Raw genomic sequence first — 15,344 nt, 5'->3', positions numbered from 1 at the left:
AACCGTCCCTGTGACACTAGTTATAGATTCCGATGCTTCACTCCAGGTTTACTGTATCCCTTGGACCTTCTTATTGACGATGAAACACAGAAATTGCATCGGAATTAAATACAAAAAGCACAATGCCGACTTAAGTACAAGAAGACTGACTCTTCCTACTGTCTATGTTTAGAACCATTCCTGTGCCACTAGTCATAGATTCCGATGCTTCACTTCAGGTTTACTGTATCCCTTGGACCTTCTTAATAACGATGAAACACAGAAATTGCATCGGAATTAAATACAAAAGGCACAATACCGACCTAAGTACAAGAAGACTGACTCTTCTTACTGACTATGTTTTGAACCATTCCTGTGACACTAGTCATAGATTCCGATGCTTTACTTCAGGATTACTGTATCCCTCTGACCTTCTTATTGACGATGAAACACAGAAATTGTATCAGAATTAAAGACAAAATTCACAATGCCGAATTACGTACAAGAAGACTGACTCTTCTTTCTGACTATGATTTGAACCATTCCTGTGACACTAGATATAGATTCCGTTGTTTCACTCTAGGTTTACTGTAGCCCTTTGACCTTCTTTTTGACGATGAAACACATAAATTGCATCCGAATTAAATAAAAAAAGCACAATGCCGACTTAAGTACAAGAAGACTGACTCTGCTTACTGTCTATGTTTTGAACAATTTCTGTGATACTAGTTACAGATTTCGATGCTTCACTTCAGGTTTACTGTATCCCTTGGACTTTCTTATTGACGATGAAACACAGAAATTGCATCGGAATTAAATACAAAAGGCACAATGCCGACTTAAGTACAAGAAGACTGACTCTTCTTACTGTCTATGTTTTGAACCATTCCTGTGACACTAGTTATAGATTCCGATGCTTCACTTCAGGTTTACTGTATCCCTTTGACCTTCATATTGACGATGAAACATAGAAATTGCATCGGAATTAAATAGAAAAGGCACAATACCGACTTAAGTACAAGAAGACTGACTCTTCCTTCCTGTCTATGTTTTGAACCAGTCCTGTGACTCTAGTTATAGATTCCGATGCTTCACTACAGGTTTACTGTATCCGTTTGACCTTCATATTGTCGATGAAACACAGAAATTGCATCACAATTAAATAGGAAAGGCACAATACCGACTAAACTACAAGAAGACTGACTCTTCTTACTGACTATGTTTTGAACCATTCCTATGACACTAGTTATAGATTCCGATGCTTTACTTCAGGATTACTATATCCAACTGACTTTCATAGTGACGATGAAACACAGAAATTGCATCGGAATTAAATACAAAAGGCACAATGCCTACTTAAGTACAAGAAGACTGACTCTTCGTACTGACTATGTTTTGAACATTCCTGTGACACTAGTTATAGATTCCGATGCTTCACTTCATGTTTGCTGTATCCCTCTGACCTTCCTATTGACGATAAAACACATAAATTACATCGGAATTAAATACAAAAGGCACAATACCGACTTAAGTACAAGAAGACTGACTCTCCTTACTGACTATGTTTTGAACAATTTCTGTGATACTAGTTACAGATTTCGATGCTTCACTTCAGGTTTACTGTATCCCTTGGACCTTCTTATTGACGATGAAACACAGAAATTGCATCGGAATTAAATACAAAAGGCACAATGCCGACCTAAGTACAAGAAGACTGACTCTTCTTACTGTCTATGTTTTGAACCATTCCTGTGACACTAGTTATAGATCCCGATGTTTCACTCCAGGTTTACTGTATCCCTTGGACCTTCTTACTGACGATGAAACATAGAAATTGCATCGTAATTAAATAGAAAAGGCACAATGCCGACTTAAGAACAAGAAGACTGACTCTTCTTACTGACTATGTTTTGAACCATTCCTGTGAAACTAGTTATAGATTCCGATGCTTCACATCAGGTTTACTGTATCCCTTGGACCTACCTATTGACGATGAGACACAGAAATCGCATCGGAATTAAATAGAAAAAGCACAATGCCGACTTAAGTACAAGAAGACTGACTCTTCCTACTCTCTATGTTTTGAACCATTCCTGTGACACTAGTTTTTTATTCCAGTGTTTCACCTGAGGTTTACTGTATCCCTCGGACCCCCTTATGGACGATGAAACACAGATATTGCATCGGAATGAAATACAAAAGGCACAATGCCGACTTCAGTACAAGAAGACTGAATCTTCAAAATCTCTATGTTTTCAACCATTCCTGTGACACTAGTTATAGATTCCGATGCTTCACTTCAGGTTTACTGTATCCCTTTGACCTTCATATTGACGATGAAACACAGAAATTGCATCAGAATTAAATTTAAAAAGGCACAATACCGACTTAACTACACGAAGACTGACTCTTCTTACTGACTATGTTTTGAACCATTCCTATGACACTAGTTATAGATTCCGATGCTTAGCTTCAGGATTACTATATCCAATTGACCTTCTTATTGACGATGAAACACAGAAATTGCATCGGAATTAAATACAAAAGGCACAATGCCGACTTAAGTACAAGAAGACTGACTCTTCTTACTGTCTATGATTTGAACCATTCCTGTGACTCTAGTTATAGATTTCGATGCTTCACTTCAGGTTTACTGTATCCCACTCACCTTCTTAGTGACGATGAAACACAGAAATTGCATCGGAATTAAATACAAAAAGCACAATGCCGACTAAAGTACAAGAATACTGACTCATCTTACTGTCTATGATTTGAACCGTCCCTCTGACACTAGTTATGGATTCCGATGCTTCACTCCAGGTTTACTGTATCCCTTGGACCTACTTATTGACGATGAAACACAGAAATTGCATCGGAATCAAATACAAAAGGCACAATACCGACTTAAGTACAAGATAACTGACTCTTCTTACTGACTATGTTTTGAACCATTCCTGTGACACTAGTTACAGATTACGATGCTTCACTCCAGGGTTACTGTATACCTTGGACCCTCTTATTGACAATGAAACACAGAAATTGCATCGGAATTAAATACAAAAGGCACAATGCCGACTTAAGTACAAGAAGACTGACTCTTCTTACTGACTATGTTTTGAACCATTCCTGTGACACTAGGTATACATTCCGATGCTTCACTTCACTTCAGGTTTACTGTATCCCTTTGACCTTTCATAGTGACGATGAAACACAGAAATTGGATCGGAATTAAATACAAAACGCACAATGCCTACTTAAGTACAAGAAGACTGACTCTTCGTACTGACTATGTTTTGAACATTCCTGTGACACTAGTTAAAGATTCTAATGCATCACTTCAGGTTTACTGTATCCCTTGGACCTTCTTATTGGCGATGAAACACAGAAATTGCATCGGAATTAAATACAAAATGCTCAATGCCGACTTAAGTACAAGAAGACTGATTTTTCTTACTGACTATGTTTTGAACATTCCTGTGACACTAGTTATAGATTCTAATGCATCACTTCAGGTTTACTGTATCCCTTGGACCTTCTTATTGGCGATGAAACACAGAAATTGCATCGGAATTAAATACAAAAGGCACAATGCCGACTTAAGTACAAGAAGACTGACTCTTCTTACTGTCTATGTTTTGAACTATTCCTGTGGCACTAGTCATAGATTCCGATGCTTCACTTCAGGTTTACTGTATCCCTTGGACCTTCCTATTGACGATGAAACAAAGAAATTGCATCGGAATTAAATACAAAAGGCACAATACCGGCTTAAGTACAAGAAGACTGACTCTTCACACTGACTATGTTTGAACCATTCCTGTGACACTAGTCATAGATTCCGATGCTTTACTTCAGGATTACTTTATCCCTCTGACCTTCTTATTGACGATGAAACACAGAAACTGCATCGGAATTAAATTATAAAAGGCACAATGCCGACTTAAGTACAAGAAGACTGACTCTTCTTACTGTCTATGATTTGAACCATCCCTGTGACACTAGTTATAGATTCCGATGCTTCACTCCAGGTTTACTGTATCCCTTGGACCTTCCTGTTGACGATGAAACACAGAAATTGTATCGGAATTAAATACAAAATTCTCATGGCCGACTTACGTACAAGAAGACTGACTCTTCTTACTGTCTATGATTTGAACCATCTCTGTGACACTAGTTATAGACTCTGATGCTTCACTCAAGGTTTACTGTATCCCTTGGACCTTCTTATTGACGATGAAACACAGAAATTGCATCGGAATTAAATACAAAAGGCACAATGAAAAACGTAAGTAAAAGAAGTCTGACTCTTCTTACTGTCTGTGTTTTGAACCATTCCTGTGACACTAGTTATAGATGCCGATGCTTCACTCCAGGTTTACAATATCCCTTGGACCTTCTTATTGACGATGAAACACAGAAATTGCATCGGAATTAAATAGAAAATGCACAATGCCGAATTAAGTACAAGAATACTGACTCATCTTACTGTGTATGGTTTGAACCGTCCCTGTGACACTAGTTATAGATTCCGATGCTTCACTCCAGGTTTACTGTATCCCTTGGACCTTCTTATTGACGATGATCCACAGAAATTGCATCGGAATTAAATACATAAAGCACAATGCCGACTTAAGTACAAGAAGACTGACTCTTCATACTGTCTATGTTTAGAACCATTCCTGTGCCACTAGTTATAGATTCCGATGGTTCACTTCAGGTTTACTGTATCCCTTGGACCTTCTTAATAACGATGAAACACAGAAATTGCATCGGAATTAAATACAAAAGGCACAATACCGACCTAAGTACAAGAAGACTGACTCTTCTTACTGACTATGCTTTGAACCATTCCTGTGACACTAGTCATAGATTCCGATGCTTTACTTCAGGATTACTGTATCCCTCTGACCTTCTTATTGACGATGAAACACAGAAATTGTATCAGAATTAAAGACAAAATTCACAATGCCGAATTACGTACAAGAAGACTGACTCTTCTTTCTGACTATGTTTTGAACCATTCCTGTGACACTAGATATAGATTCCGTTGTTTCACTCTAGGTTTACTGTAGCCCTTTGACCTTCTTTTTGACGATGAAACACATAAATTGCATCCGATTTAAATAAAAAAAGCACAATCCCGACTTAAGTACAAGAAGACTGACTCTGCTTACTGTCTATGTTTTGAACAATTTCTGTGATACTAGTTACAGATTTCGATGCTTCACTTCAGGTTTACTGTATCCCTTGGACTTTCTTATTGACGATGAAGCACAGAAATTGCATCGGAATTAAATACAAAAGGCACAATGCCGTCTTAAGTACAAGAAGACTGACTCTTCTTACTGTCTATGTTTTGAACCATTCCTGTGACACTAGTTATAGATTCCGATGCTTCACTTCAGGTTTACTGTATCCCTTTGACCTTCATATTGACGGTGAAACACAGAAATTGCATCAGAATTAAATAGGAAAGGCACAATACCGACTTAACTACAAGAAGACTGACTCTTCTTACTGACTATGTTTTGAACCATTCCTATGACACTAGTTATAGATTCCGATGCTTTACTTCAGGATTACTATATCCAACTGTCTTTCATAGTGACGATGAAACACAGAAATTGCATCGGAATTAAATACAAAAGGCACAATGCCTACTTAAGTACAAGAAGACTGACTCTTCGTACTGACTATGTTTTGAACATTCCTGTGACACTAGTTATACATTCTAATGCATCACTTCAGGTTTACTGTATCCCTTGGACCTTCTTATTGGCGATGAAACACATAAATTGCATCGGAATTAAATACAAAAGGCACAATGCCGACTTAAGTACAAGAAGACTGACTCTCCTTACTGACTATGTTTTGAACAATTTCTGTGATACTAGTTACAGATTTCGATGCTTCACTTCAGGTTTACTGTATCCCTTGGACCTTCTTATTGACGATGAAACACAGAAATTGCATCGGAATTAAATACAAAAGGCACAATGCCGACTTAACTACAAGAAGGCTGACTCTTCCTACTGTCTATGTTTTGAACCATTCCTGTGACTCTAGTTATAGATTCCAATGCTTCACTTCAGGTTTACTTTATCCTACTGACCTTAATAGTGACGATGAAACACAGAAATTTGCATCGGAATTAAATACAAAAAGCACAACGCCGACTAAAGTACAAGAATACTGACTCATGTTACTGTCTATGTTTTGAACCGTCCCTCTGACACTAGTTATTGATTCCGATGCTTCACTCCAGGTTTACTGTATCCCTTGGACCTTCTCATTGACGATGAAACACAGAAATTGCATCGGAATTAAATACAAAAGGCACAATGCCGACTTAAGTACAAGAAGGCAGACTCTTCTTACTGTCTATGTTTTGAACCATTCCTGTGGCACTAGTCATAGATTCCGATGCTTCACTTCAAGTTTACTGTATCCCTTGGACCTTCTTATTGACGATGAAACACAGAAATTGCATCGGAATTAAATACAAAAGGCACAATACCGTCTTAAGTACAAGAAGACTGACTCTTCACACTGACTATGTTTTGAACCATTCCTGTGACACTAGTCATAGATTCCGATGCTTTACTTCAGGATTACTTTATCCCTCTGACCTTCTTATTGACGATGAAACACAGAAATTGCATCGGAATTAAATACAAAACGCACAATGCCGACTTAAGTACAAGAAGACTGATTCTTCTTACTGTCTATGTTTTGAACCATTCCTGTGACTCTAGTTATAGATTCCGATGCTTCACTTCAGGTTTACTGTATCCCACTCACCTTCGTAGTGACGATGAAACACAGAAATTGCATCGGAATTAAATACAAAAAGCACAATGCCGACTAAAGTACAAGAATACTGACTCATCTTACTGTCTATGTTTTGAACCGTCCCTCTGACACTAGTTATGGATTCCGATGTTTCACTCCAGGTTTACTGTATCCCTTGGACCTACTTGTTGACGATGAAACACAGAAATTGCATCGGAATTAAATACAAAAGGCACAATACCGACTTAAGTACAAGATACCTTACTCTTCTTACTGACTATGTTTGAACCATTCCTGTGACACTAGTTACAGATTACGATGCTTCATATCAGGGTTACTGTATCCCTCTGACCTTCTTAATGACGATGAAACACAGAAATTGCATCGGAATTAAATACAAAAGGCACAATGCCGGATTAAGTACAAGATAACTGACTCTTCTTACTGACTATGTTTTGAACCATTCCTGTGACACTAGTTATAGATTCCGATGCTTCACTTCGGGTTTACTGTATCCCTCTGACCTTCTTATTGACGATAAAACACAGAAATTCATCGGAATTATATACAAAAGGCACAATGCCGACTTAAGTACAAGAAGACTGACTCTTCTTACTGTCTATGATTTGAACCATTCCTGTGACACTAGTTATAGATTCCGATGTTTCACTCCAGGTTTACTGTGTCCCTTGGACCTTCTTACTGACGATGAAACATAGAAATTGCATCGTAATTAAATAGAAAAGGCACAATGCCGACTTAAGTACAAGAAGACTGACTCTTCTTACTGACTGTGTCCTGAACCATTCCTGTGAAACTAGATATAGATTCCGATGCTTCACTTCAGGTTTACTGTATCCCTTGGACCTTCCTATTGACGATGAGACACAGAAATCCCATCGGAATTAAACAGAAAACGCACAATGCCGACTTAAGTACAAGAAGACTGACTCTTCCTACTCTCTATGTTTTGAACCATTCCTGTGACACTAGTTTTTTATTCCGATGCTTCACTTGAGGTTTACTGTATCCCTCGGACCTTCTTATGGACGATGAAATACAGAAATTGCATCGGAATGAAATACAAAAGGCACAATGCGGACTTCAGTACAAGAAGACTGAATCTTCCAACTCTCTATGTTTTGAACCATTCCTGTGACACTAGTTATAGATTCCGATGCTTCACTTCAGGTTTACTGTATCCCTTTGACCTTCATATTGACGATGAAACACAGAAATTGCATCAGAATTAAATAGAAAAGGCACAATACCGACTTACGTACAAGAAGACTGACTCTTCCTTACTGTCTATGTTTTGAACCATTCCTGTGACTCTAGTTATAGATTCCAATGCTTCACTTCAGGTTTACTGTATCCCACTGACCTTCTTAGTGACGATGAAACACAGAAATTTGCATCGGAATTAAATACAAAAAGCACAATGCCGACTAAAGTACAAGAATACTGTTTCATGTTACTGTCTATGTTTTGAACCGTCCCTCTGACACTAGTTATAGATTCCGATGCTTCACTCCAGATTTACTGTATCCCTTGGACCTTCCTGTTGACGATGAAACACAGAAATTGTATCGGAATTAAATACAAAATTCACAATGCCGACTTACGTACAACAAGACTGACTCTTCTTACTGACTATGTTTTGAACGATTCCTGTGACACTAGTTATAGATTCCGATGCTTCACTTCAGGTTTACTGTATCCCGTGGACCTTCCTATTGACGATCAAACACAGAAATCGCGTCGGAATTAAATAGAAAAAGCACAATGCCGACTTATGTACAAGAAGACTGACTCTTCCAACTCTCTATGTTTTGAACCATTCCTGTGACACTAGTTTTTTATTACGATGCTTCACTTGAGGTTTACTGTATCCCTCGGACCGTCTTATGGACGATGAAACACAGAAATTGCATCGGAATGAAATACTAAAGGCACAATGCCGACTTAAGTACAAGAAGACAGAATCTTCCAACTCTCTATGTTTTGAACCATTCCTGTGACACTAGTTATAGATTCCCATGCTTCACTTCAGGTTTACTGCATCCCTTTGACCTTCATATTGACGATGGAACACGGAAATTGCATAGGAATAAAATACAAAAAGCACAATGCCAACTTAAGTGAAAGAAGTCTGACTCTTCTTACTGTCTGTGTTTTGAACCATTCCTGTGACACTAGTTGTAGATTCCGATGCTTCATTCCAGGTTTACAGTATCCCATGGACCTTCTTATTGACGATGAAACACAGAAAAAGCATCAGAATTAAATAGAAAATGCACAATGAGGACTTAAGTACAAGAAGACTGACTCTTCTTACTGACTATGTTTGAACCATTCCTGTGACACTAGTCATAGATTCCGATGCTTTACTTCAGGAGTACTGTATCCCCCTGACATTCTTATTGACGATGAAACACAGAAATTGTATCGGAATGAAACACAAAATTCACAATGCCAACTTATGTACAGGAAGACTGACTCTTCATACTGACTATGTTTTGAACCAGTCCTGTGACACTAGTAATAAATTCCGATGCATAACTTCAGGATTACAATATCCCACTGACCTTCTTAGTGACGATGAAACACAGAAATTGCATCGGAATTAAATACAAATGGCACAATGCCGACTTAAGTACAAGAAGACTGACTCTTCTTACTGACTATGATTTGAACCATTCCTGTGACACTAATTATAGATTCTAATGCTTCACTTCAGGTTTACTGTATCCCTTGGACCTTCTTATTGGCGATGAAACACAGAAATTGCATCGGAATTAAATACAAAAGGCACAATGCCGACTTAAGTACAAGAAGACTGACTCATTTTACTGTCTATGTTTTGAACCATTCCTGTCCCACTAGTTATAGAATCCGATGCTTCACTCCAGGTTTACTGAATCCCTTTGACCTTCATATTGACGATGAAACACAGAAATTGCATAGCAATAATATACAAAAAGCACAATGCCAACTTAAGTAAAAGAAGTCTGACTCTTCTTACTGTCTGTGTTTTGAACCATTCCTGTGACACTAGTTGTAGATTCCGATGCTTCACTCCAGGTTTACAGTATCCCTTGGACCTTCTTATTGACAATGAAACACAGAAAAAGCATCAGATTTAAATAGAAAATGCACAATGAGGACTTAAGTACAAGAAGACTGACTCTTCTTACTGACTAGGTTTTGAACCATTCATGTGACACGAGTTATAGATTCCGATGCTTCACTTCGGGTTCACTGTATCCCTTGGAATTCTTATTGACGATGAAACACAGAAATTGCATCGGAATTAAATAGAAAATGCACAATGCCGAATTAAGTACAAGAATACTGACTCTTCTTACTGACTATGTTTGAACCGTTCCTGTGACACTAGTCATAGATTCCGATGCTTTACTTCAGGAGTACTGTATCCCTCTGACATTCTTATTGACGATGACACACAGAAATTGTATCGGAATTAAGCACAAAATTCACAATGCCGACTTACATACAGGAAGACTGACTCTTCTTACTGACTATGTTTTGTACCATTCCTGTGACACTAGTTATAGATTACGATGCCTCATATCAGGTTTACTGTATCCCTCTGACCTTCTTATTGACGATGAAACACAGAAATTGCATCGGAATTAAATACAAAAGGCACAATGCCAACTTAAGTAAAAGAAGTCTGACTCTTCTTACTGTCTGTGTTTTGAACCATTCCTGTGACACTAGTTATAGATTCCGATGCTTCACTCCATGTTTACAGTATCCCTTGGACTTTCTTATTGACGATGAAACACAGAAAAAGCATTAGAATTAAATAGAAAATGCACAATGATGACTTAAGTACAAGAAGACTGACTCTTCTTACTGACTATGTTTTGAACCATTCCTGTGACACTAGTTATAGATTCCGATGCTTCACGTCGGGTTTACTGTTGTTGTGGTCTTCAGTCCTGAGACTGGTTTGATGCAGCTCTCCATGCTACTCTATCCTGTGCATGCTTTTTCATCTCCCAGTACCTACTGCAACCTACATCCTTCTGAATCTGCTAAGTGTATTCATCTCTTGGTCTCCCTCTACGATTTTTACCCTCCACGCTGCCCTCCAATACTAAATTGGTGATCCCTTGATGCCTCAGAACATGTCCTACCAACTGTATCCCTTGGAATTCTTATTGACGATGAAACACAGAAATTGCATCGGAATTAAATAGAAAATGCACAATGCCGAATTAAGTACAAGAATACTTACTCATCTTACTGTCTATGGTTTGAACCGTCCCTGTGACACTAGTTATAGATTCCGATGCCTCACTCCAGGTTTACTGTATCCCTTGGACCTTCCTATTGACGATGAAACACAGAAATCGCATCGGAATTAAATACAAAAAGCACAATGCCGACTTAAGTACAAGAAGACTGACTCTACTTACTGACTATGTTTTGAACCATTACTGTGACACTAGTAATAGATTCCGATGCTTTACTTCAGGTTTACTGTATCCCACAGACCTTCTTAGTGACGATGAAACACAGAAATTTGCATCGGAATTAAATACAAAAAGCACAATGCCGACTAAAGTACAAGAATACTGTTTCATGTTTCTGTCTATGTTTTGAACCGTCCCTCTGACACTAGTTATAGATTCCGATGCTTCACTCCAGATTTACTGTATCCCTTGGACCTTCCTGTTGACGATGAAACACAGAAATTGTATCGGAATTAAATACAAAATTCACAATGCCGACTTACGTACAACAAGACTGACTCTTCTTACTGACTATGTTTTGAACCATTCCTGTGACACTAGTTATAGATTCCGATGCTTCACTTCAGGTTTACTGTATCCCGTGGACCTTCCTATTGACGATGAAACACAGAAATCGCGTCGGAATTAAATAGAAAAAGCACAATGCCGACTTAAGTACAAGAAGACTGAATCTTCCAACTCTCTATGTTTTGAACCATTCCTGTGACACTAGTTATAGATTCCCATGCTTCACTTCAGGTTTACTGCATCCCTTTGACCTTCATATTGACGATGAAACACGGAAATTGCATAGGAATAAAATACAAAAAGCACAATGCCAACTTAAGTAAAAGAAGTCTGACTCTTCTTACTGTCTGTGTTTTGAACCATTCCTGTGACACTAGTTGTAGATTCCGATGCTTCACTCCAGGTTTACAGTATCCCTTGGACCTTCTTATTGACGATGAAACACAGAAAAAGCATCAGAATTAAATAGAAAATGCACAATGAGGACTTAACTACAAGAAGACTGACTCTTCTTACTGACTATGTTTGAACCAATCCTGTGACACTAGTCATAGATTCCGATGCTTTACTTCAGGAGTACTGTATCCCTCTGACATTCTTATTGACGATGAAACACAGAAATTGTATCGGAATTAAACACAAAATTCACAATGCCAACTTACGTACAGGAAGACTGACTCTTCATAATGACTATGTTTTGAACCAGTCCTGTGACACTAGTAATAAATTCCGATGCATAACTTCAGGATTACTATATCCCACTGACCTTCTTAGTGACGATGAAACACAGAAATTGCATCGGAATTAAATACAAATGGCACAATGCCGACTTAAGTACAAGAAGACTGACTCTTCTTACTGACTATGATTTGAACCATTCCTGTGACACTAATTATAGATTCTAATGCTTCACTTCAGGTTTACTGTATCCCTTGGACCTACTTATTGGCGATGAAACACAGAAATTGCATCGGAATTAAATACAAAAGGCACAATGCCGACTTAAGTACAAGAAGACTGACTCATTTTACTGTCTATGTTTTGAACCATTCCTGTCACACTAGTTATAGAATCCGATGCTTCACTCCAGGTTTACTGTATCCCTTTGACCTTCATAGACGATGAAACACAGAAATTGCATAGCAATAAAATACAAAAAGCACAATGCCAACTTAAGTAAAAGAAGTCTGACTCTTCTTACTGTCTGTGTTTTGAACCATTCCTGTGACACTAGTTGTAGATTCCGATGCTTCACTCCAGGTTTACAGTATCCCTTGTACCTTCTTATTGACAATGAAACACAGAAAAAGCATCAGAATTAAATAGAAAATGCACAATGAGGACTTAAGTACAAGAAGACTGACTCTTCTTACTGACTATGTTTTGAACCGTTCATGTGACACGAGTTATAGATTCCGATGCTTCACTTCGGGTTTACTGTATCCCTTGGAATTTTTATTGACGATGAAACACAGAAATTGCATCGGAATTAAATAGAAAATGCACAACGCCGAATTAAGTACAAGAATACTGACTCATCTTACTGTCTATGGTTTAAACCGTCCCTGTGACACTAGTTATAGATTCCGATGCTTCACTCCAGGTTTACTGTATCCCTTGGACCTTCCTATTGACGATGAAACACAGAAATCGCATCGGAATTAAATACAAAAAGCACAATGCCGACTTAAGTACAAGAAGACTAACTCTTCCTACTGTCTATGCTTTGAACCATTCCTGTTACACTAGTCATAGATTCCGATGCTTCACTTCAGGTTTACTGTATCCCTTGGACATTCTTATTGACGGTGGAACACAGAAATTGCATCGGAACTAAATACAAAAGGCACAATACCGACTTAAGTACAAGAAGACTGACTCTTCTTACTGACTATGTTTGAACCATTCCTGTGACACTAGTCATAGATTCCGATGCTTTACTTCAGGAGTACTGTATCCCTCTGACATTCTTATTGACGATGAAACACAGAAATTGTATCGGAATTAAGCACAAAATTCACAATGCCGACTTACATACAGGATGACTGACTCTACTTACTGACTTAATTTTTGTACCATTCCTGTGACACTAGTTATAGATTACGATGCTTCATATCAGGTTTACTGTATCCCTCTGACCTTCTTATTGACGATGAAACACAGAAATTGCATCGGAATTAAATACAGAAGGCACAATGCCGAATTAAGTACAAGAAGACTGACTCATCTTACTGTCTATGTTTGAACCAATCCTGTGACACTAGTTATAGACACAGATGCTTCACTCAAGGTTTACTGTATCCCTTGGACCTTCTTATTGTCGATGAAACACAGAAATCGCATCGGAATTAAATACAAAAAGCACAATGCCGACTTAAGTACAAGAAGACTAACTCTTCCTACTGTCTATGTTTTGAACCATTCCTGTGACACTAGTCATAGATTCCGATGCTTCACTTCAGGTTTACTGTATCCCTTGGACCTTCTTATTGACGATGAAACACAGAAATTGCATCGGAATTAAATACAAAAGGCACAATACCGACTTAAGTACAAGAAGACTGACTCTACTTACTGACTATGTTTTGAACCATTCCTGTGACACTAGTAATAGATTCCGATGCTTTACTTCAGGATTACTGTATCCCTCTGACGTTCTTATTGACGATGAAACACAGAAATTGTATCGGAATTAAACACAAAATTCACAATGCCAACTTACGTACAGGAAGACTGACTCTTCTTACTGACTATGTTTTGAACCAGTCCTGTGACACTAGTAATAAATTCCGATGCATAACTTCAGGATTACTATATCCCACTGACCTTCTTAGTGACGATTAAACACAGAAATTGCATCGAAATTAAATACAAAAGGCACAATGCCGACTTAAGTACAAGAAGACTGACTCTTCTTACTGTCTATGTTTTGAACCATTCCTGTGACACTAGTTATAGAGTCCGATGCTTCACTTCAGATTTTTTGTATCCCTCTGACGTTCTTATTGACGATGAAACACAGAAATTGCATCGGATTAAATACAAAAGGCACAATGCCGAATTAAGTACAAAAAGACCGACTCTTCTTACTATCTATGTTTTGAACCATTCCTGTGACACTAGATATAGATTCCGATGCTTCACTCTAGGTTTACTGTATCCCTTGGACCTTCTTATTGACGATGAAACACAGATATTGCATCGGAATTAAATACAAAAGGCACAATGCCGACTTAAGTACTAGAAGACTGACTCATCTTACTGTCTATGCTTTGAACCATTCCTGTGACACTAGTTATAGATTCCGATGCTTCACTCCAGGTTTACTGTATACCTTGGACCTTCTTATTGACGATGAGACACAGAAATTGCATCGGAATTAAATTCAAAAGGCACAATACCGACCTAAGTACAAGAAGACTGACTCTTCTTACTGACTATGTTTTGAACCATTCCTTTGACACTAGTTATAGATTACGATGCTTCATATCAGGTTTACTCTATCCCTCTGACCTTCTTATTGACGATGAAACACAGAAATTGCATCGGAATTAAATACAAAAGGCACAATGCCGAATTAAGTACAAGAAGACTGACTCATCTTATTGTCTATGTTTTGAACCATTCCTGCGACACTAGTTATAGACTCTGATGCTTCACTCCAGGTTTACTGTATCCCTTGGACCTTCTTATTGACGATGAAACACAGAAATTGCATCGGAATTAAATACAAAAGGCACAATGCCGACTTAAGTAAAAGATGTCTGTTTCTTCTTACTG

This window comes from Schistocerca americana, chromosome 10 (genome assembly GCF_021461395.2).
Source record: "Schistocerca americana isolate TAMUIC-IGC-003095 chromosome 10, iqSchAmer2.1, whole genome shotgun sequence".
Lineage (NCBI taxonomy): Eukaryota > Metazoa > Arthropoda > Insecta > Orthoptera > Acrididae > Schistocerca > Schistocerca americana.
The sequence above is the reverse complement of the archived record's forward strand: the minus strand, read 5'-3'. Positions refer to the sequence as shown.